This window comes from Canis lupus, chromosome 18 (assembly GCF_048164855.1).
Source record: "Canis lupus baileyi chromosome 18, mCanLup2.hap1, whole genome shotgun sequence".
Taxonomy (NCBI): Eukaryota; Metazoa; Chordata; class Mammalia; order Carnivora; family Canidae; genus Canis; species Canis lupus.
In genome coordinates, this window is record NC_132855.1 from 41,194,708 (window position 1) to 41,219,690 (window position 24,983).

Consider the following 24,983-nt stretch of genomic DNA (forward strand, 5'->3'; position numbering starts at 1 on the left):
ACTGGTGAGGCTTGGGCTTCCTTATGACTGCCCTGGAGAGACTGGGGGAATCTTTCATGACCTGTCTCCAGCTCTTCTTCCCACTTAACCACATCGATGTCACACAAGGAAGTTTGCCCTCTTCCTCATTTTTCCTTGTAATACTTATTATGAAGACCAGAATACAGAACTTACCAGAATTTTGACGTGCTGAAATAACCTTGCCACAGTGAATGAGCAGGGGAATCACGAGCCAACTTTGTTTTCCCCCCTCTTCCCATTCCAAACTCTTGTTTTGTTGTTGTTTTTGCAGGAAGAATTCCAAGAAGGACTCAGTGGCTTTTTTGATCTATTAGATAATGAGAAAGCCTTTGTGCTCTTCTAAGTCACCCAAGAGATCTTATTTCAGTTATGAAAATGTTGACTTCCACGTAATAAGATTAATGTTACTTGGAGTTGAGGCTTATGGTCTTTTTTAGCTTGGGTCTGTAAGAGGTGATGTGCAGGGGAAGGCAGACCTGGTGAGATCCATCTCAGATTCACCACTTCCTGCTTCTCTGCCTCCTGCTCCCCTCCAGCTTGCTACCAGGCTCTAAGTCCATAGGAGGGGACTGAGGGAGAGGGAGGAGGTCAGAGGAAAGCAAAGGTAATATTTGATCCATGGTGAAATTAGCTGATGTCTGTGTTCTCTGCACTTGGCAGATTTTTTTTTAAAGCTGACACTTTCTCTTGGCAAACTTTAGTGCATTATTTGAAAATTGCCCACCCTCTACCCCAAAATCACTGGGGTAACTGACCTGCAGTTCTCTTGATGTACTGGGAAATTCATCATTGCAGATACCTGCTTATTTGATATTCTCCCCGGGTCCCTGAGAATCCAGCAATACACTCCTTTGTAAGAGTTACTGTGTACCTTGAGGCAGTCATTTGGGCAGTATTTAGAGGACCTTAAGGCTGTCTCTTTTCTCTTGCATTCACAGTAAACTTTCACACATTCTTTGCACCAAAAAACTGTTGCAATCTTTCTTTGTAGCAATCTTTCCTGTCTTCCATCAGAATAGAATTGCTACTCTATTGTCCTCTGTCAACACTGGGGTGCACCTTGAACTCTCTAAGTGGTTCCATTGAAGTCACTTTTTATGGGTTCAAGACGAGGGAAAGCATGCCTAACTTTTCCTGTCATGAGGAACAGAGCGGGACTCCACTCACCAGCACCTCTTTTACAAAATCTTATTTTTAAATTCCAATTCTGAGTGGCTTAGTGATGGAGCATCTGCCTTTGGTTCAGGTTGTGATCCCGGGGTCCTGGAATGGAGTCCTGCCATCGGGCTACCCTCAGGGAGCCTGCTTCTCCCTCTGCCTATGTCCCTGCCTCTCTCTTTGTCTTTCATGAATGAATAAATAAAATCTTTTAAAAAATTTAAATTCCAATTCCCCTTTAGCCTCCACCCTCTTTTATATGGTGGAGATGGGTGGTTTGGTCAGGCTTGCTTATTTATTTATTTGTTTATTTATTTATTTATTTATTTATTTAACCTCATCTCAGCAAGCCTTATATAGATGGTATCAAACTTCTCAATGGTTGAAGAAATGTTTAGCAGTCATTCTCTTGGGACCTCTATAAAAAGAAGGAATCCATTAAAAAAAATCTTGTTAACATCTGATTCAGACACGAAAGGTGTGTTGTTTTTCTGGTGATAGAATCATCAAGAAAGAATGAAAGTTTTCTTTTCCCTCCTAGGTTTATTAACTTTGAAAAGTTGTGGGTTTTTTTTTTTTAATTTAACATATGCTCTCTATTTTCACAGAAGTCCAAGTACTAAACTCAACTTCTGCATATGAATCTATTATTAAGAGACAACTCTTTCTTGTTAAGACTAACAAAACAAAACATTAACTTGGCAGAGGTCTTAAAGTTTATAGTTGAGTAGACAAACTATTAGGTTGATTAAAGAGATTTTCATACAAAGGCAGTGTACTAATTTGCTGAGCATTGTATCTCAAGGTTAAAAAATCCTGGCTACATTTTAAAGCAGGGAAGATCAATTAAAACATTCATTAGATTCCTATTTACACTTTAATTGTCAACTCTGCTCATTTGTTGGAACCCTTTTTTAGTCATTAGTGTCTGTCAGTAAGAAATATGTCTTAATTTCACTTATATTCATTTATTCATCCTTTCATTCAATCAACAAACATTAATAATGTGCCAAGCACTTTGCCAGCTTTTAAAAATATACTGATGAAAAATACAAAGCTTACCCTCAAGGACATATTCACCTCAAATTTTCATGTTATTAAAATTAGTATAAAGGCATTAGGTTTTACTAAAGTTAGAAAAATAATTGCCTTTCACAATGGAAATACATAAAAAGGACCCTAATAAATGTACAACCCAATTGTTCTTTTCTGTCTGTGGTTATTAATTATCCCAGGTACTTTTCAGTGTTAAGGTACCTAAGTGTATTTTGTTTTGTATGCTTTTGGCCTTGCATCTGTTGAAGAGCTCTGGAGAACAGACAATATATATTTTCATTTGGATTCTGTAGGGCCACAGAATCAAGGGTCAGTAAATCCATTTTCTGTTCAGAAAAGGTTGCCTATCTTACCATTATACTATAGAGAGTAGAGCTAGTTGAATTTTCCCGATTCTGAACAAAGAGATTTCTGAGTACTGCAGGTAGTGGGGTTCTTACAAATGTGAATCCTTAGAGGAAGACTGTAAGCTCTCCAAAATCACCTACACGTTATGGGTATACTTTAACTGTCTTCCAATTGGTCAGCTTAACTTCTGATTCTTTCAAGAATTGACTCCTCTTTTTTTTGGTGGTGTTGTTGCTTCTGGACGAGATCATCGGTCAGCAATTAGGCCTCCCAGAGCTGTTGAATGCATGATCCACACATCTCTAAACACGTCATAGTCGGAACTATAGCATGAGACTTCTTCTCTTGAAGCATAATTCCAATGATAAAGTAATTTTGCATTAGAGGTTTAATGCAAATTTGATCTAGTAGATTTTAAATGCTTTCTTGCATCCACTGTGCTACCAAGCATTGTGAAGGATACAAAAAACTTATTTACCATAGTCTTCCCCATTAGACTAACACATGACAATGGAGACAGCACAGTGTGGTGGCCAAAGAGTCGGTCCAGGAACCAAGAATGTGTTCTCTGCCATGAACTAAATACATGAATTTGGTCATGCCACAATTTGGAGGGGCCTCAGTTTCTTTCCTTTCAACAAATATTTATTTCACTTGAAAAATCTGGACATATTTCAAACACATAAAAAAGTACAGAGAATACTATAGCAAATACCCATGTATCCCCAAATAACAGTTGTTAACCTTTAAAAAAGAGGAATAAAATATCCCAGAAAAGAGTTGAAATCCACCCTATCCTATTTTGTCTCCCTTTTATCCCAGAGATTTCCATTCCTGTAGTGGATGTTTGTTCTTGCTACCCAAATTATTATAATTTTCAAAAACTATGTAGAATACTGTTTATGTGTTTTAGATTTAAAACAATTATGACATATTGAGTGGGTATTTTTGCAACTTCTTTTGTTTACTTAACATTATACTGAAAGACTCATCCATGTTGATACCTGTAGCTAGCTTTGCTCTCTATCTGTTGTACCACTAAATAGATATACCTTGAATTTCCCTTTCCATATATTTGAACAGTTAGGTTGCTTCCAATTTCCTACTATATCAAACTATGCTGTACTGAACAGCATTGCATAATGTATCCTTGTGTACATGTCTAAAAGTTTCTCTAGTGCAGAACTTCACAAGTTCCCAACTGATGTACCATGCCATGTTAAAAATATACTTAGATTCTGTGTCAGTTCAGGTCCTTGGAGAAACAGATGACCAGGATGGGAAGTAGATGTACAAGAGATTGATTTTGGAAAATGTTTGTGAAGGATAAAGGGGAAAGGAATAGGATGGGACGGGAGAACCTTTAGATGTCAACACAGATTTGACAACTGAAAGAAGAGAGCAAGGGAGGATTGGATTGGAAGAGTTTTGGCCATGGCACAGTTCTGAGAAAACATTCTCCAGGCCAGTGAGGACTTCTCAGCCAAAATCTGCTGGTTGGAGGAGTCCAGTATCAGGTAGGAATGGGCTGGCTCTCATACCCTATACTATGCTCAGCCATGAGCTGGGTGCAGCCAGAGGAAGTATGAATCCCAATGGACACAACTAAGTCTGTCAGCTAAGTTGTCTGCATAGCTCTCTTGAAGGAGATCTCAACACTGCACTTCGGAGGCCACTACAGACATTAATCACCTGAAGCCCACAGTGCCAGAGAAAGAACTGAGGCAGCCAGAGATATAACCAACTGTGAGGTCCAGAACCTCTAGGAACTGAGACAGTGTGACTTGGAGTTTACTGTTCTTGCTAAAATGAATTTTCTTTCTCCCATTAGCTATGGGGATCCCTCTTTTTTTCTTTTGAGGCAGGCTATGTATTGAAATGTTTTTTATTTCATTCCATTTTATCATACGTTTCTACATGGTTTAAAAGAAATGGGTTTCTGTTTCTTTAACTGCCCGTGTTATCAGAATTGGAAAGACTTCATTTTTCTAATCTGTGAAATGGGAGTTTGGACTCAAAGATCTGAGACCACTTTCTGCTCTATTAATCATATTCTAATTTAAAAAAAGAAAGTGGAAAAAAAATAAAAAAATAAAAAAATAAAAAAAAATAAAAAAAGAAAGTGGGTCAGCCAATAATATTAGTGGAATGATGTAGCCAGAGATAACCTAAGAGAAAAGCTCAGGCTATAGGTCTTGAAAGAAAGATGGGGATAGCCTGGATGGTTCAGTGGTTTAGTGCTGCCTTCAGCCCAGGGTGTGATCCTGGAGACCCAGGATCGAGTCCCACGTCAGGATCCCTGTTTCTCTCTCTGTGTCTCTGCCTCTCTCTGTGTGTGTCTCTCATGAATAAATGAATGAAATCTTTTTTTTTTTTTTGTAAAAAAGAAAGAAAGAAATATGGGAACAGTATGCACTGTTAGGCCATCTTCATTTTATAAAGTAGAAGTGCCATTTAAGTTTGACTTTTTTGGTGACATCTTTGATGGAAAGATTCATGGCTTATTTATCTTTGTGTATATGGCCCTAAACATATCACTTGGGTCATAAGAATAAAAAAATAATGTGTATTAGGTAGAACTTCATAGAAGAATGAACACTATTGTTCATTATTGAGAGGGTAAGTTTAGTCTTGTACTTAGAGACTTACATTTTATGTTTTTATGATCTGTATAGGTAAGTGGGAAGAATAGAGTTTAGGTTATATGTGGTACATACATATAAATATATATATGCATATATATTAGAGAATTAAAGCTTAAGCAGTGATGGAAAAAAGGACCAGGAATTTGGGCTGAGATGATCTTAGCTTCATTTTGGAATATTGAATACAACAGAATTCTTTTGACAAGGTTATTAAAATATGGACAAATTATTACTTTCTTAAAAAATAATAGAATGCTCAAGCTGTCAGTAATGGTAATAACTTAGGTCCTTCTATATGACTCATCATGTCATTCTTTGAGCAGCCAATAATATGAAAAAAGGGGCAAATGGTCCCAGATTGACCAAATCCAATTATAGATATCCAATTTGCAAAACTCACCATTCCCATTCAGTCAGATGCCACAGAAGCACATTTGGACTTTCTTCACAATTAGAATTCCCCCTTACTCTACAGGACTGCTTTTAAAACTGTATTTCCTTTGTTCAGCTGAATCATAAACGTTTTTCCATCAGTGAATATACTGAACTTTAAAGATCCAATCTTAGTGAGCCCAATTTTCTCATTTAGTACTGGTGTTAATGTCCATCTAAGTCTGGTGGTTAGAACCAGAGCATTAGGCGGCTTCTCTTTCAGTTAGGTTCACATGAATTTGAGTCTGCTGATTTAGGGTTCTGGGATTTCCTATTCTTCCCTAGCATTTATGAATTCAACTTGCATTTTCAGATTTCCAAAGGCCACTTGAGGGTTTAAGTAATGCCTTTAATTATAACTTAAAGTACAGGCAATTGTATTTCATGAAGCTAACAATTATCCAGAGTATATTATTAGAGAGTGAGTTATTGAAGTCTGCATAGTTGGTGAAAACCCATCAAAATAACTGGGGGAGAAAAGAGATAAACTAGATTGGAACAATGAAGCTTGAAAACAACTTTGATTATGTCTGGAGTTTACATGGTAATGAGTCCTAATTCTCAGGCATTAGGCTTCTTTGTAAAAATCCTTACAGTCTCTCTTGTTTACCCTCATTCAGAAATAGAGATGTTGGCAATGTTTTCATTAACTTTTAAAATATAAACACTGAGTGCTAATGTGACAGTTGAGTATGCTTTGCAGACTTTATGTAATTCTTAAAATTTCCTTGTGACATAGGTGATAATGCTCCCTTGAGAATGGATACTAAGAAGAGATAAGCAATTGCTAGAAATAACATACTTTAGAAGTAGGAACACTGAATTGCAACTCATATCTTCTGCTCTAGAATCTAAACTAAAAAGCCCATTATATGATCAAGTGACTAGAATGGTAGAGCAGTTTTCCAGTATTGAGGCATTTGCAGGTGATTTTAAAAATTTGAGTAAGTAAATACTCATAAGAATGACACCGAAAAATACATTGATTTAAGAATCAATGCTAACATTTTTTTTTTTTTTTTACCAATTCAGCCCATTTTTCCTAGTCATGCTCACATGTCCCAACACCCCAAGGATGATGATAAGTCTGGCATAAAGGGGATAAGATGTATTTGCAGTCAGAAGTGGTTTGAATTCTAACATTCATTTATTTGTTGTATGACCTTGGGCAACCTCTTTGGTTTACTTATTTGTAAAATGGCAAAAATAATAGCAACCCCAACAGGGATTTTTAGGAATACATGAATGAGACAGTGTTTGTAAAATGCCTGCCATTCTAGGTACTAATCAAATGATGGCTATTCTATTTATAGTAGTGCCAAGTGGGACATTATTTCAACTAAGAACATCTCACTCCTTATAGAAGGTAGGTAGTTTTAAAACACATCATGGGAGATTTGTGATCACTTAAGTGACTCACATAGGCTATACTTTCCTGGATTTTCAATGCAGTGGTTTTCTGTCTCTATTTTTATTTAAAAATCTAGGATATAGGATGGGAAATTCATAGCCCTTTTTACAGTGTTTCTTTTGCTTCCATGGACACTTTAAGTCCATAGTTGGTCTTATTCTTTTATCCTAATATATACACTTCCCTTTGAGTAGAAGTTGAAGCATGTTTCGCAAACTCAAAGATGTTTTAGGTCAAAACGGTCTTCCTATTAAGTTTGTGACCACCTGAGAGATTAGTTTTACTTGCTTACCATGGTCTTTCTGAATGGAATAGCTTGACATTAGCCCTGGAGTGCCTTAAATAATGAGGTTTTTGTCTCCTTCTCAGTAGAAGTAGAACATCGTTGGAGGGGGTACTTCTAATGTTCCTTCTTTCATCAGGTAGCTTAGATACACACTTGTGAGTGTGTGGGAAGAAGACAGGCTGCAAGATCTCAGTCCATCCTCATCCTGTGTCCTTGCGGGTCTTCTCCTTTCCCACCTTCTTCTGCTAGTCCTCCGCCTCCACTGTCTCACCATCTCTCTACTCCTTTTATAGCTACTTCTACATTGGAGGATATTTATAAATCAGGCCTGAGGACATCTTAGTGTGCCAGGTTGCTGGGCAGTTTTCAGGGCAGTAGGAAATAGGTGCCTTTCCCATATGTAGCACTCCTTTAAAAATATAAAAGAAAAAGTATAAGTAACTTTGGAGATGATGCCTGTAGTGATGATGATTTCATAGCTTAACATTGGCTAACATCTATTTAGCACTTATGTACCAGGCACAATGTTCTTTGCATAATTTCACACATTTCTTATGACAATCTTACTATGGACCAAATTTTGTCCCCCTAAAGTTCATATGTTGAAGTGCTAACCCCCAACATGACTGTATTTGGAGATGGGGCCTTTATAGAAATAATTAAGTTTAAAAGATGTTTTCAGGGTAGTCCCCTGATCTGATAGGATTAGCGCCTCTATAAGAGATAACAGAGAGACATAACTGTAACCCCTTTTTATAGATGAGGAAATTGAGGCTCAGATGACCAAGGTGAGGAATTCTGACCAAATTCTAATCCTGTTCATAATTTTTCTGTCCTTTGTAGCTGAGGGTGAAATTTGGGGGGGGGGGCTGCTTTGTAATTGTTTTCTCTAATCACACATTTGTTTTCATTTCTCCCTCTGATTTTTCTCTTTAAAATATTATTTAAAATATTATTCTCTCTGTGCTCAGCACTCTTGATTTTCTGATTTCTTCCCAAACCCTATCCCCAAGCCACATGAAGACATTTTCTTGTTGCCTGGTGTCCTCCCTCATCTTTTCAAAATGTTTTCTGAGAACCATTTCTTCCCTTGATGTTGAGGGTTTCCTCTGACTTATCAAATGTATCCTTCCCCTCACTCTATTATAATGTTGTTTCCTCAGTGTTTCCACTTGGATAAATATCTCCTGGAAGATATCGTGTGCTTGAGTTTTCATCTTTGGTAAATTTTTGGTAATCTGAAGGCAAAAAGTAATAATAGGCAGATAATGTGTTGTTTTTTAAGGCAAGATTCAGCCATTCAACCTCCACTTAACTATCCATTTCTTAAAGAATTAAAAGATGATTTATTTTGTGTTATTGTAAAAAGGCATACTACCTATTCCTCTCCTATTTTAATTATGAAGTAGTCTTTTGAAATTTTGAATTTGCCACCCGTGGGGGGTACAAATTCTCTGTAGCTTATTGAGCTGACAATATCAAGACACGCAGTAATGAACTGTAGACATGTTTTTAGTCTTGAATACTCAGGGCCATCTTATTGTTTACATTACTCATCTCTCTCATGTAGGAGAAAAATAAAGATATTCCCCATAGATCTTTCATTTTACCAATTTTGTGAGTCATCCTTATTCTCCTACTCCCTTACCTGAACTTGTAATAAATCATCAGGTCCTGGAGATATAACTTCTTAAGTACGGTATCTCTTGCAATCGGTCTTCTTGTCTCCAGGCCCCTGCCATTATTTCAGGCCCTCTTATTGCTGCCTTGTCACACTGTCCTCTTGCTTATAACCCTTCCTGACTTCTTGAATAGAGGATAACATATATACACAGCAGGGCAAATGCGGTCTTCTGGGCTTTAATTTTATCTATAAATTCAATCTTATCACCTACCCTTTATCCAGCCCTGTGCTTTGCCTGGAAATTTTGAACAACAGTTTCATCCTGCATGCACTGCCAGTTATATGGCAGACACTCTGCTGGATGCTGGGGACACAATGGCAATCAAGATAGAAATAATCTTGATATGTCTTCCTGGAATGTGCAATCTACAGGGAATATAGGTAAGTCTGCAGGGGTTATGCTAGCGTACGTTAAGCTCTATGGTAGGGAAGTAATGGCATACAGTTAGGGAACATGAAAGTGACATCAAACTCAGACTTGGGGTTATCAGAGAAGTCCTTATATCCAAGTCAAGGCCAGAAGGCTGAGAAGGTGGTATTCAGATCCAAGGCTTAAGAGATGAGGTCAAAGAGTAACTGCTTCAGAGAGAGCATCACTTGCAAAGGGTGAGAAAGTACATGTTATTCATATTCAAAGAACAGAAAGTATTTTATTGTGGTGATTACAGAAGTGGCTAAGGGAGCTGTGTTGGAAAATGAGGCTGGAGAGATAAATATCTCTGACAATCAGGCTCTTTTAGGTTGCTCATGCTGTTCCTTTTGCGTGAAATGACCTGGCAGCCTCCTACTCAGCTTAACCATCTTCTCCTCTACAAAGTGTTTCCTTATCTTACTCAGTGATACAATTTTTACCTAGCACATACCTAGGCTTATCACTCCTATCACTAATCTGTCTCTCCTACTAGAAGGTCAACTCCAGGGAGGCAGAGATGAACATTTATTTATCCTCACAGCCCTGTGTGTTTAGCATAGGACCTATTATAAAGTGGATGCCCAATCAGGAACATCTGCTAATGTTGCATTTTGGAAAAGATCCTATTTTTGCTGTGGGTGATAGAACATTTTGTTTCATTAAAAGGCTTAAAGTTGTGTAGGTGTATACTGCCTTACTTTTAACATGTCCATTGACACATGGAGTTAGGAGATCTCACGGCACAGTTATGCTTATTTGATTCTATAGACTGATGCAGAAATCAGGCAAGACAGGAGTGTGATCTGGACTCCAATTTTTTTGCTTTGCATATTGATTTTTTTATGGGGCTTGAGTGAACAAAGTTTGGGGGAGAAGGTTTGTGTTAAATGTCTTCTATATTGAAGATTAAAGGCTGAGGCTCTGCTTCTGGTCTCTCCTGATATCTGATACCGGATCCATCTTGGCCTCACTCCTGGTAGGCCAACAGGATTGGATTAATAAGGTGTGTGAGGAAAAAAGAATCAAGATGTGGTGGTGGTATCTCTGTAGGCCTGGGACCTTTGGGAAGTGCTTCCTGAATAAACTGACTACTCATTTTTTAACTGACTATCTAAGAAAGAATGTCTCCTCTGTCCTTTGGGCCATGACCTATAGATCTCTGCAGAAGGCCCCAGACCTAATGTGCTAATCTTCAGTTTTACTATCTTCTAGCACTTACAGCTTCTAGGGTGGATTTCCAGGAGTCAGCACCAAGGGTAATCGACTTTCACTTCTAGGATTTTTGCATGTAGCAATATTAGTGGAAACTTGGAGAATGAGAAACTTCCTGTTCATTTAAGAAAGCAAGAAGCCATAGTTGTTGTGCTTGAGGGTACTGCTATTTGTTTCTTAAGGTGGCAAAACCTGGACTTAGGTTCTACAGTATTGCACATATGCACCAGATAGTGCCCCAGATGGGTGAGGTATACGGCAGCGAGCTGAGAAAGCTTTAAAAACTAAATAAAATAAAACAAAACCCTTTGGCATATGGCAGCAGAACTCGGCAGAAAATGGCCAGTCTTCTGAGTATGTTGGACTTAATGAGAAACCCAGATGCTCTTTTCTTTATTCCTTTTCCCAGAGTGTATTTAAAGGTTTTGAATCTTCATGGTGTCTTCCAAATATGCTCTTCTTTTTCCATAGGCTCACTGCTACCAACTCTAATATTTTCCTCCCTCTGGATATACAGGCTGACTCAAAGGAGAGGAATTAGTGTAAAGCTTCATATTTCTACATGTTGAGGCTGAACTGTTGAATTGTAGTGAGATACTTTGTCCCCATCTGCTTCCTCTACCCAATCCTGAGCAGAGAATTCCAGACAGAAGCACTCAGTCGTTGATTGGTTGTGAGGACAAGGGAAGCAGCAGCCATTTAGCTTCTTCTTTGGGGTTACAATTAACTGTGCTTGTGGGTGAATCATAGCCTTAATTATTTCAATAGTCAAGATTATACACGAACCTCTCCATTCTGTATTTAATTCTTTTAAGAGTGATCTTTCTAATGGCATGTAAATGGTTATAAACCAACAAAAAAGTTATGACAAGTGGAGAAATGGCACTGTGGTTCATGGGGCAATGGTAAAGAATCGTGGGGATGGGATTTCTATACCCCCTTCAACATGGCTTCAAAGCAAATCAATACAAGAAGCTTGCACATCACTAAATGTTATATTCCTAAATGCTCTCTTCATTCTCACTGCTTTGCTACTTGTATCAGCTATCTATTGCTGTATAATAACTTGCCCCAAAATTTAGAGGCTTAAAACAACACAAATTTGTAATCTCATTGTTTCTGTGAATCACAGATCTGGATGTATTGTGGTGCTGGCTAGAGCTCTAGACATCTCAAGTCTTGCTTAGGGAGAATCCACTTCCAAGCTCACTCACATGATTGTTGGTATGGTCATTATGCTTCTGTCTGGAGACACGAGTCCCCTGCTATGTGGGCTTCTCTACAGGGCTATTCACAACATGGCCACTTACTTCCTTTAGATCAAGGAGTCTGAGAAAGAGTGAGAGATGGCAAAAAAGATAAGTCACACTCCTTGCAAGGGAAGTAACCTAATCTTGGGAGTGCTATCCTATTACTTTTCCTGTAATTTATTCATTAGAATTGAACCACAAAGTCTGGCCCACAATCTAAGAGGAGAGGATACTATAAAGACATGGATATTAGAAGATAGGGATCACTGGAAGCTATTATAGACTCTCCCTACCTAATTTATTAATTAATAAGCAAATATTTATTAAAGGTCACTATATAAAAAACTCTGCTCTTTGGACTGTAGTTTCAGAAAGGCCCCAAAGGTAGAGAAGGATGCAATGTGCTTTGTTCCTCAAAACAGGACTTGTAATCTAGCTGAGAAAAAAAAAATGTTTATACTTTAAAAATATCCTGCAATAATATGTCAGTATACACAAGTGCTCAGGGAGTAACAGAGGTGGGAGAGCTCACTGTGGAGACAATTTAGGGTTGTGACTGACTTAAGAGAGAGATGTGTCCCCATCGGACAGCTGAGTGTGGCACTACCGGATGTCCATTTGGAACCAAACACAAACCAAATTAACAGCTTTACCCTTTTCTAAGATATTTCAGGACTCTCTCCCAGTCCTGCTCCAACAATTCTCTTCCATTCCATCCCCACCCCCACCCCCCATGGTTGGGAACAAGAAGAGAAAAGATGAGGAAAGCAGGACTTGTAGTTCTTTACAGTGTGACTTAAAAAAAAAAATTGTTTCTGCTAATTTTCCGAGATGATTTACTGTGGAGCTCCTGTGCATCTTTACTGTTTTTAACTGCCAAGTAAATGATGATTAGAATTATATTTTTTGGTTTTGTTCCTTTTGGTTTTAAAAAACGTGTCCAGGGCTAACCTCTCATTTTGTCAATGAGGAGAACAAAATCCAGAGAAGTTCAATGACTTGCTCATGCTCTCTAGCTTCCAAACCACTGCTCTTTTCATGACATCCCACAGTCTCCTATCTAATGTGGATTTTTTATCCATCACATTAGATGTCATTACAAGTCCAGTGACAAGGTGGCCTTTAACTCCTTTGTGAGTTGCTGAGTCAGTTTTGGAGGTGACACTTATTTGCTCATACCAAATAATACTCGTACAGTTCTTTGAAAGCATGGTACATTCTAAAAACCATTTATTTCATTGAGATGTAGGCCCTCCATTTCAATAGAATATTCAAAAAAGAAAATTGAATACATTTTAGTAATATCTGCTTGCCAGACACAAGGGAGCATTAGAATTATATAAAATTTAAGTGATATTTGATTGAATATGAGATTCAAAAGAAAACTAGTTTGCATTTAATAACAAGTTCACAGAGACAATCTAATTTAATATGTACTACTGTCTTAAGTGGTTGTGAGTTTCTCATAAGTTTTGTACACTAAAATGCCACTCGAGGGGAGAAACCCCAAACTTTTTAATTGGAGATTTCAGAAATAGAGTCTTTGATAATTCTAGATTTTAAGTTTTCATTTACATGTAGGTTTAAAACAATAAGTTTCTAGTCTCAGCTTTTGAACTTCACTTATATTTTCCAGGAGATGTCTCCCAGACATGGAGAGGAAATGAAACAGCATCACCTCTTAACTATTCCTTTATCTCTTCTGCACTTTCTTTTTCTCCTCCTTAATTTTAAGAATTTATAGCGCTATCCTGAACTTTCATAAACTGTAATATTCCTGCAGAAAGTGATAACAGCCATGTTAGATGCTGTGATTTTTTTTTAATAAAAGTGATATACCATCTCTTCCTAACAGAAATCCCAAACCCAAAATTAAAATACAGTTAAGTATTACAGATGATGTTGATATCAGTGTCATTATTTTGTGAAGACTAAATATTTTTGGAAGAATAATGGTGGGTTCAATTTGCTGTGACAGAGTGATCTCTGGTGAAACTGTCAAGCAAAACTGATAACTTGAAATTAAATAAAGACTCTGGCTGTAGTTGTACTGACTTATGAAACAGCAAAACCCTTTATGAGGACCTGTTAAGTATCAGGAAAGACCTGAAGCATTTTCACAACCTTTACGATGTGGGATGCTTTCAAAGGTATTGTCTTATTGCACCCCAAGACTTTTTTTGAAGATATCACTATCTTCTCCATTTCGCAAAAAAGAAAAACCTCATATTAAGTAGACATGACTTATCCACAGCCATACAGTCACTAGGGTTGGATCCTAGATTTCCTTATTCCAGGGCCCCTACTTAGATACTTAAATACTCCTGAGAATTTGTGATGGAGTTATCAATATGCAAGAGATACACAACAAACACTCCTTCACAAACATGCAAATGAACAAACATAAACATGGACTAAGTGATGTGCTTTTTCCGTGCCCTAGCTCTTTCAGACCACTTGCCATCCCTTCCTCTCATGCTATTTTCCCTTTCTGTGATTTTGCTATCTTTTGTTTTTAGATTGTACTGTTCTTTTTTTTCTCTGTTTATTGAAATTATAAGTATTGTTTATGGTGCATCTCAGATATCATACTTTAGCTGGGTAGTCTTTCTTGATTTGAATGGAATGTTTCCTTTCATCATTGCCTTGGCCCCTCCAAATGTCACTTATGCATGACTTTGGACGCTTTATCTTATGGTGCCTTGTGTTAGAGTTATTCATGTTCATACTTGTCCCTGCTCAGTAGGGTCAGCTTCATAAAAGCAGAGAACATGGATTATTTTTTCTGGGGCCTCTAGTGGCTTATAGATGGAAGTGGATAGGTATGTATGAGATGAATTGAAATATCTGTGTGAGCACTTTATGCCAATCCCTATGCAGCAGATGAAGAGCTAACCTTCGTGGGCCTGAGCAGTTGGGTTGTAAACTCCTTTAGATGATCAGATGGTAATTACTGGGCAGAGGGGGAAATGGTGGACACTCAAGGGAGAGCCCCTTATGAAAGCAATAGTAGTAAGAGAGTGGTAAGGAGAAGGGGAGACCAAGGTTCCCCTTTAAAAGTGCTCATCCTACTTCAGGTGTCTGCTCTAGACTTTATCTTTCCTGCTAGAACGAAAACTCAACAAGATTATTCCCGGCTATATCCTCAGTGCACAGCATAGGGCAGGGATAGAGGAGGTGCTTATACACATTTGTTGACTCAATGATTAATGCATGACAGTTGAGACTCTCACAATAAGAGTAGAAAAGGGGAACACATGTCATGTACAGATTGTTTATTCACTGATGATGGTCTGTGCATAAAGTGTTTTGATTTCTTAGTGTGTATTTTGGATATTTAGATGGCTTATGCCTTTTGTAAATTTTGCGTTTTTCTCCCCCATCCATATGCCTCTCTGTTTTTAGTTACCTTTATACATTGCCAAAACAAAATAAATCCAACAGCTGCCTCCACTTGAATTTCCTGTAGTATTGTTTTACAGTTTCCCATCTCCTTTAAATATATCCCAAGTACGTTTTTTGTGGGGGAGACAGGAATTTGCAGAGAAAGCAGACAAGTCAGTCAATCTTGTCTTAGCACAAAAATTTACTCCTCAGAGTCTAGTTGGTGGAACTAACTTACCTCTGTTTTTCTCCCCCCCAAAGATTCTTTGCATGTTAAGTATCTTCTTCAACAGCATTCTAATTATTCATTATTTTCTCAGTTTAAAATAAGATCAGTAGGGAGATTTTCCTTCCAGGAATAGCTATTAATAAGATTCATCTCATTTTTTAAAAAAAGAAGAGATTCCTAAACCTAGGTTGGAAGTTTTATTTAAAATATTCTAGATGTGAGGGATTTAAATATATTTAAAGAAGGCTAATTTAAACATTTTGATATGTACGCTCTCAAGGGAAATGAAACCTCAGCATATGTGACTTTCATTAGTGGCTTTACCATAGAGATATAAGCCAAAGCACTTAATAGGGAAAGTTTAATGACTAATTAATTGATCCTTAAATTGTTTGCTAATGGGTATTACATACTCATGAAACACATCTTTTGTGTATTTTCTGAAGTGCTCTCCTAGGGAAAAGGCAAGATGTTACTTAGAGCAAATCAAACCTTGTCAGTGATGGGTAAGGCAGCCAGGATCCCATCCCTGAATATACCAGACTAGGTCTCTTCATTTTCTCAGATCCTGAAAAGTGAAGAAAACCATCATTAGATGTCAAACTAAAACATTATTTTGTGGAGGTACTCAGAATGAGTTCAGCTTTGTTACAATAACTATAATACTACAAGCCAAGCCAATGTATATGCACAAGGAAATGAATTAAATCGTAAGAAGGCAAACCTATGGTATCTTGCAGACTGGTGCTATTTTTATCCAGAAAAATCAAGTTTTCCTAATATTGAGAACCACAAAGAAACACTACAAAAAAATAAAGTGAGCCTAAAATTCACTAAGGTTTGATTCATTCTTTCATTATATTTTTGTTAGTTTTTGTTCAAGCAGACATTGAAGTGCAGTTAAATGCAATTCATGTTATGACATACTGTTTTTATATTTGTTGAGTTTAAGAAAAAGTGTTTTAAATACCACCTGTGCCAAGTGTATACTGACAGTTCCGAAATTTTCATGTCTGGCCTGGGCTTTCTCTTGTACCCCAGACTTGTATGTCCACCAGAACACTTAGCACATTCACTTGATGTGTAACAGATACGCCAACTCCACCTGTCCCAAAGGAGACCCCGTGCTCTTTCCCACCCCTACCCTCTGGGCCCCTCATAGCCTTTCTCACCTCAATTAATGACAACTTCATCTGTTCCAGTTGCTGAGGCCAGAAACTTGGGAATTACACGTAACCTTGCCCTTCCCCTCATTCTCAGTCTGCCAGGCTTCAGAACGCACACAGAATCTGATCATTTCTTACCACCTCATTCTACCAGTCCGATCTGAACCTCTGCCATTTCTTGCCTGGATTTACCGGAAGAACTTCTGAGAGGTCTCTCTCTGCTGCCATCTTTGTGCCTCTGCAATTTATTCTGAAGAAAGCTGCCAGGCTGATCCTTTAAAAATAGAGGTATCCCATACCACCCCTCTGCTCAGAAACCTCAAGTAGCTCTTCATTTTAGTCAGGGTAAATGCTTTTAATACTTCCCCAACCTTAACTCCAACTACTCTCTACTAGGTCCACACAGCCTCAGCCATACTGGTTTATGTCCTGTTCCTGGAAAATGTCTTCACCTGGAAAAGTCTTTCTTTGATACCCACATAGCTCATTCCCTCTCCTTCAAGTCATTTCTCAAGTGGCAATTTCTTAACGTGGCCTTCCCTGATGCCCTTGAATATCACCGTCTCTACCTCAACAGTGGAAAGGACATATCTTGCATCTGTAGCCATAGGTTCTATTTGTGTTCTGGACAAAGTGTTTATTCTCCATGGGTCTCATTTTTCCAACTATAAATTAAGGGTTTTGGCAAAATGTTCCATAAAGCTCTTTGGGTCTAAAATTTAAAAAATTCTATGAGACCGATTTGGCCCTGATAAGCTAGTTAGACTCGGGTTTGAAAGTCTATTAACAGTGAAGGAGACATACCCCTTTTCCTAGATGCTCAACTCTTGTGGGAAAAATTAAAACATAACCCTTGTTGCTTGCTAAGACTACGGTCACACTTTGGAAATAAGTCTTATTTAAAAGCCTGTTTGTTTTTGCTGGTCCCCATTTGCTTTGGCTCCCTAAGTAGTTGACAGGTCTTAGAAAAGAAGACTGAATTCTCTGGACTTTGGTTTCCTCATCCGTGAAATGAGGATATTGTGCCAGATGATCTCCAACTTCTCTTCTAGATTTAGAACTCTCTTTTTACAGAAGGAAATCACACACTTTCCCTCGTTGTCACAACTCTTCATCTAGTTGTATAAAATATTCATATGCAAGTTAGTGACTAGAGACATAACTTCCTTGGCTTTGTGTAGCATGGCACCATTCCCATTGAGTATAATTGTAGGCATTTCTTATTATAGTTCTGTTCATATGCCTAGCCATCCTACAGAGGCCTTGGTGTTTAGATTAGAGTGAGTGTGACTCCAGGACACATCCTTTACATTTATTTTCAGTGTTAGATAATTATGCAGAAAGACAAAGTAGGATGCATAAACACAGCAGCTGTTTCATCCCCAAGTATTGGAAAACTTCTTGTTAGAATTGAGAGTTTCGTTATGCTTGACCAAAACGGTCAGAAGATCACAGCTATCTGAACATTTTAATGCAAATACTCAAAAGGTTTTGGGAAGAAATGTTCTGTTTTAGTCCATGTGCTTAATACTTTCAACTCTGAGAAAGATCAGTTTTATATTTTCCTTCATAAGGGATACTTGTGAATAATAACTAACTTAAATGATCAAGTTAGTAAATCATTTTTCTCTCTGTGAACTATTTAAACATAATCATTGAACTATAATCAGTAAAGACTATTTCCACATGGAATTGAGGCAAATGATTTTTGTAATCATTTTCTAGATGTGTGGCCACTTACAGCTTCTAAGGTGTAATTATGTGACTAACCAGAAGGATTGTATGAAAGGGATATTTTCTGTTTTTATTCCTTATCCATGAACCTAGGGACAAAGAGGAGAATGGTAGTTGAGAGGTACAAAAAAAAAAAAAATCAAGAGCCGAGGTAATTTTGATATGTGGGAGCACAGTGTTTGGACATATACTTTTGTGTGGTTTTCAAAATGTTTTTGAGGTGCTAGCCAACAAATTCTCACGAAGTTCCTTTGAGAATAAAAAACAAATAATATCGAGACAACCACTGTCCACAGGGCAGAGCCTAGAAAATGGAAGAAGAATTCTCTAGACTCAATCATGCAACATTTGATTTCTTGAGTCATGTGACTAATGCCACTCCTTCCTTCCTTTCATCATTTATTAGCTATATATTGTCCCAAGTTAGGCTTTGTTAAGGATTTGGGAATGTGATTGTCTTGTACTGGAAATCTATCAGGAACAATGCACAAACATGCCCAAGGATAAACCAAAGGGTCTTCAGCAACATTGGTACTTATTCTAGCTCTTTTTCCATTTTGTAGGAAGGGTATTTTGTGGAACTGTGAACTTAATTGAAATCATATGTCACTTCTCTTCGTGTTTCCAGGCAGGCAGACTAGCATCAGCTGCAGAACAGAAATTCGACACTCATGATGTTTTTCTCTTTATAACTATGGAGGTTTTTAAGAAGACTAAAAACTCATATGTAGTTGTACAGTCTGCAAAATACTTTCAGTTATAAATTTCTGGGATTTTTGTATTCTTGTGTAGCCAGAATTTAATTTTATTTCTTTTAAAAGTTCTTTCTCCTTATAAAAATTACTTCTCAATAAACAGGAATACATAATCTTGAAATTATGGGGAGTTTTTTTCCTCATTTCTGACCAATCATTCTATGTCATCTTTTCATTTCCCTCCTCCCATTGAGGATGGAGTCCCACCCAGAAACTGGAGGTATTTCACCTTGGTTGGCCAAAGCTAGCTGCCTTGTTCTTGGTGGTCCCCTTTCCTCAGGGACAGCATGCTGCTTCTCCGGGGCATATCTCCTGATTCTTGGTGCAAAGAGGCAAACTTTCTAGAAAAGTGGCAAAAGCCCTTTTAAAGGGATTGAGTAGCTTTTATTTTAACTGCACCAAGCCAAGTTGATGGGGAAGAAAAAAAAAAAAAGCCCAGTCCTTGAACAACTCCAACAAGGTTTGGCTGCCATCATTAAAAAAAAAAAAAAAAAAAAAAAAGTTTTTCAAGCACAAGCTATGGAAATGAAGAACAATGGGAAATGGGAAACTCACTCCTTTGGAAGGAAATAAAGGAATGAAGAAATGAAAGAAGGAAGGATGGAAAGAAGAAGTATGGATGCAAGGAGGAAGGAAATAAGTGAGGGAAGAGAGAGAAAAATAGAAAGAGGAATGAAAGAAAGAGAAAGGGCGAGAAGGTGACGTGGCTGTTAGTAACATTAGTCTCAGAAAGCAGCTGGAATATTGTGCATCTCTTAGCTTCTGCATAATGAATAAAGGTTTTCCAAATGATATAGTTTTGGTTCCAAGAGGGAGGAGGCCACGTTAGCACACTCATTCCTTCAGAACCACAGTATTGCAGACTGTACTGTCTCACTGCCTGTTTTCCCTGTTTACCAAAGAGAAAGGGGGTGGAGTTGCCTTTAATTATTAACCTTTAAAATATCCTCTTTATTATTTGTGGTCATGGAAAAAAGCAAAAACTTATGTTCATAGATAATCTCAATCCTTATTTTAGTCCTTATTTTCAGCCTCTCCCTACTAAGCGTTTTACCTGAACCAAACCTAAAATTTAACAGATGTGTTGCAGTTGGACCAAAGAGAGAGAAAGCAAAAAAGTCAGGTCCTGTGTGATATCTACCCTTGATGAATCCAGAGAGAAATCCCTAGGACTTTCTGGTACCTACATCTGGGGCATCTCTTATTGACTCTATATGAGGAAGATAATGTGCTAAATTACTGCGTCTCATTTCATTTGTCCCAAGGAGGCAAAATAAGGTTTATTCCTTTATTATATTCCTGAGTCAACTGTGAGCATCTTTTAATAAAATTAATTGTGGGTTCTTCAATCAAATTCAAAATACCTTGTTAAGGAGTTAGGAATAGTAAATGTCGAGAAAACTGACAAATTGATCTGAACTTTTATTTGGGTTCTCTCATGCCTAATTCTTTGATGGATTAGTTTTGAAATCTCTATGCATCAGATTTTTCATGTATGAGACTTATGGTGTGAATCTGAGTCATGACAATGGTGACATGTATTGATTTCTTTATATCAGCCATATTAAAGGTAAGTGATTGCAATTCTATCACTAAGGAATGGGATAAGAAAATTTCTCTTGGCATTTTTTTTTTTTTTTTAGTGGTCAAGTGGAGTATTGACTTTTAAAGTTCAAGATTTATTGTTTGAATATTATAGTCAGTGTTTATTTAGCATTGTCCTGATATATTAGGTATCCATTGTTTGTTTAATGGATGAGTGCCAATAGGCATGATAGCAAATATGCAATCAAATGAATGCATGAGCATAGTTTGCCTGCTAGATGCCCATGCTGAAAACAGTATGAAAAACAAGGTGGCTTATTCTTTTTCTTGGAAATTCAAATTGATAGGTGACTGAAATTATTATTTTGACACATAATGGATAAACAGTCCCCCACCCCAGATATTTAAGTTGGTGGCTACTTTTTGGTTTTCCTGTCACTTATGTGTAGACTACAAAAATATGGAACTAGATCAACATTCAGGCTTTGGAACTATTTAGTTTTATGACTTGTAGAAAGATATACCTTGGGATGGTATGTTTAATGGTATAGCACAAATGGCCAGACAAATATCTAAATATATGTTGAAATGAGCACACTATGGGGATTATATTAAGGATATAGTTGAAAGCTAATCCTATGTTTGTATGAGACTAAAGAAATTAGTGTTTAATAAAACACTGTGTGGTAAATCATTGAGGTTTTTCTTTGCTGGGTAGGGAAGTATTTGACCTGAATACAATTTTTTTTATGAGGGCATTTCAGAGTCAAATGGCACAATGGGCCATCCTACTAGGGAAACAAATAAGTATGATAAAATGATGGTGGGGAACATTCTATTCTTTCTGCGTAGTCAATTTCTAATGCTAGGTTATATCATAGAAGTCATAATTTAATGTATCTTTATTTACTAATTCTAGAAGCTCAGAATGAGATAGAATTTTCTGGAAAATTATCATTTATCCCAACTGCAAGGAATAGCTAGAAAATAGACCATAATGGGAAGGGCCGGGCAAATCTAGGGGTCATAACAAAGTCTATGTCCAGTAGCTATTCATCTGTGAGTAAGCATATAAAGATGATCCAGGATGAGAAAATCTCTTTAGAGGAAAGGACCCAACTAAATTGAGTACAGTGATGTAAGTTGGTCCAGATTTTGAGATCTATCATTTTAACCCAGCCAGTAATGGTATAGATGATGAAAGAAAGTCCAGTAAGCATAAATTTATCCAAAGTCTGAGAATCAAAGGAATTTTTAGGAAACCAAGAGGGATGTTACCACTCAGATCCAAACATGAAGGAAAACAAAGGCAGGATGATTAAGACCAGGTTAAAGTGTACAGAGCCTCAGATGAGACAAAAAACCAGATATCTAGTCCCAAGGCACTAATATCACAAGAATGACTCATTTCTAAGATAGAGGACCATAAAAACAGAGACATATGTATACCTCCCTACTTAGAATATAGGTTGGCCTGAGTAAATGTAGATTCAGGCTTGAGGGTGAGACTTTTGTAGGCACAATTGCTAGTTTGGTTTCCCTGGGTTTAGGAATAGGTTTAGAAGCCTAAAGGACATTATGGACAGGATATTATGTAAGCATCAAAATATGTTAACCTTTTGGAGCACCAGGTGGCTCAGTGGTTGGGCATCTGCCTTTGGCTCAGTTTGTAATCTCGGAGTCCTGAGATCGAGTCCCACACTGGGCTCCCCAAAGGGAGCCTGCTTCTTTCTCTGCCTATGTCTCTGCCTCTTTCTCTGTGTCTCTCATGAATAAATAAATAAAAATCTTAAAAAGAATATGTTAACCTTCCACTGGATATTCTTATGATGTGACCTTATATATACTGCTTATGCAAATCTTTAACCAAAGATAGTACCGTTGACCCTTGAACAACACAAGTTTGAAGTGCATGAGTCCACTTGTACACAAATATTTTTTCAATAGATATCGTACAGTGCTGTAAATCCATTTTCTCTTCCATATTATTTTCTCAATAACGTTTTCTTTCTTCTACTTTACTTTAAGTATACAGTATATAATACATATAACATACATAATGTGTGCTAATCAATTGTTCATGTCATCAGTAAGGCTTCTGGTCAGCAGCAAGCTATTAGTTATTAAGTTTTGCAAGTCAAAGGTTGTCCTTGGATTTTTTATTGCACAGGGGGTTAGTGCTCCTAACTCTCATGTTGTTCAAGGGGTAATAGTATAGTTAACAAATCTTTTTTGTTGTTGTCCTTTTTAGTTTAGGTGAGTTTCAGTAGCTCTTTTGTCATTTGCAACAAAAAAATATCTGACCAATATTAAACAGACACAACCTCTGCTGGAACATAGGGTCTACTCAGGATGGGGGCAGTGGGAATGGGGGGAACCTTAGAATTTGGTAGGCAATGATGAGGTGCTGGCAGTGGGAAATGCAGGTACTGAGGATGCACAGAAAAGGAAGCTAACTGTCTCAGGGAAGACAGCCCAGAGGAAGTGTCATTTAAATTGAAACTAAAGCAGCTCCAGGGGACGCCTGGGTGGCTCAGTGGTTGAGCATCTGCTTTCAGCTCAGGGTGTGATCCTGGAGTCCCGGGATTGAGTCCCACATTGGGCTTCCTGCATGGAGCCTGCTTCTCCCTCTGCCTGTGTCTCTGCCTCTCTCTCTCTGTCTCTCATGAATAAATAAATAAAATCTTAAAAAAAAAATAAAGTAGCTCCAGGTGAGGGAAGAGCTGCAGCAGATAAAACAGCATGTTGGAAGTTTCCAAGGCAAAAGGATGCAAAATGTATTTGAAAAAATGTAAGAAGTTCTGTCTGTCTAGCAGGTGGTCAGCAAGGGAGGGATGTTAAGAGATGACTCTGGTGAGGTAAGTGCCGGACCTCATAAACCTTGTCAAGGATTTTGAACATTAATCTAAAAAAATGGGGATATAACCACTAATTTATATTTGATTACTGAAACATATTGTAACCTTCATTTCTTGGTGCCTTAGTTTCTCACTTAACATAAATTAAATGGGTTCAGGGAATCTGAGAATTTAGGAGTATTTTATATTAATGCCTGGTACTCTCTCTACCTCATTTTTCATTTTTGTTGACTATTTCTGTTTACAAACTCAATAGTAAGATGTCAAGTTCTATATTTGAGTCATGTGGAAAAATAATAATATAAATTTCCATACACAATGGCCCCTAATCAATATAGAAAGGTACGTTGAATACTATGGGTTAAAAAGTATCCACTGAAATGTTCAGTCCAGTTATTTTGACTCTACAAGAACTTGCAGATGAGTCAATAGTATAGTATTGACAGAAGTAATGGTAAAAGGGCATATTGTGAATTAGTTATCTTTGTCAGATGAACATAGTAAAATATTTGTGCAGAATTCACATAGGTAACATGGGAGTTCAACTTTTTTTTTTTTTTAAATCTGTGTGCTCTGGAACAAAGGAGGTAAAGTTACTAATTTAATCAGCAGTGAGGGTGAACTTATATAGACTAAAGACTTATACTTCACAAAAATCTCTTTATTGCCTCTTTTGTCTAACGGCAATATTGCTGGAAAGTGGCATCATACCTCGAGGCAAGTGCTGTTCAGTACTTGATTAGATGAAGGCCAGTTCTGCTATTCACCTCCATTGCAAGCACTCATCCACTGTGGTGGTAAAATAATGACAACAATGCTGTTATTCATCTAAAGATTGTGTTGGCAGTTTTGCTATTAAAAAAGAGGGCAGGTGGATTACGAAACTAGAAGGGACCTAGAAAGGACACTTAGCTAATCTTAGGTAGATAACCACCAATCTTGCTATTTAGGGTTTTCAGGAAAAGGAAATTTCTATCTTTTGTATATAAAAGGTATTTCAGAATTTAATTGTCTGCCCTGTCAAGGGATGTGTTGTTTCTTCATTTATTTACTTACTCACAAATTCAGCAATTATCTATATAGGGTCTATTATGTGTTAGGCAACAAGGAAAATATTCTACACCACCTTTCAGATTCTTTATAATCCAGAAAGGAAGAAGGGAAATAAAAGAAAATATGACAGGTGGCGAAAAATATTATAATAAGCTAAATATATAAGGGCAAAGGAAACCATTATGGGGATTTCTCACTTAGACTAGGGGTTTAGGGAAGGCTTGTTAGAAGAAGTAAGTTTTAGGGTGCCTAAGGCAAAACTAAGAGGCAATACAAGAGGTAGTATTTCCTATGTTTGTTTGTTTTCTGGGTCATACATCATCCACATCACAAAAATCATTCAA

The 24,983-nt window shown here is 37.4% G+C and overlaps 1 long non-coding RNA gene across 1 annotated transcript; it reads right to left on the reverse strand.

Moving 5' to 3' along the window:
* Positions 1-6,834: 6,834 nt before the first annotated feature.
* LOC140609535 (uncharacterized) lies at positions 6,835-24,379 on the reverse strand. Its single transcript, XR_012011342.1, has 3 exons — positions 24,298-24,379; positions 16,021-16,096; positions 6,835-7,766 (listed from the first exon to the last, which is right to left on the reverse strand). It is a non-coding gene; the product is annotated as an uncharacterized lncRNA (long non-coding RNA).
* Between the last annotated feature and the right edge of the window lie 604 nt (positions 24,380-24,983).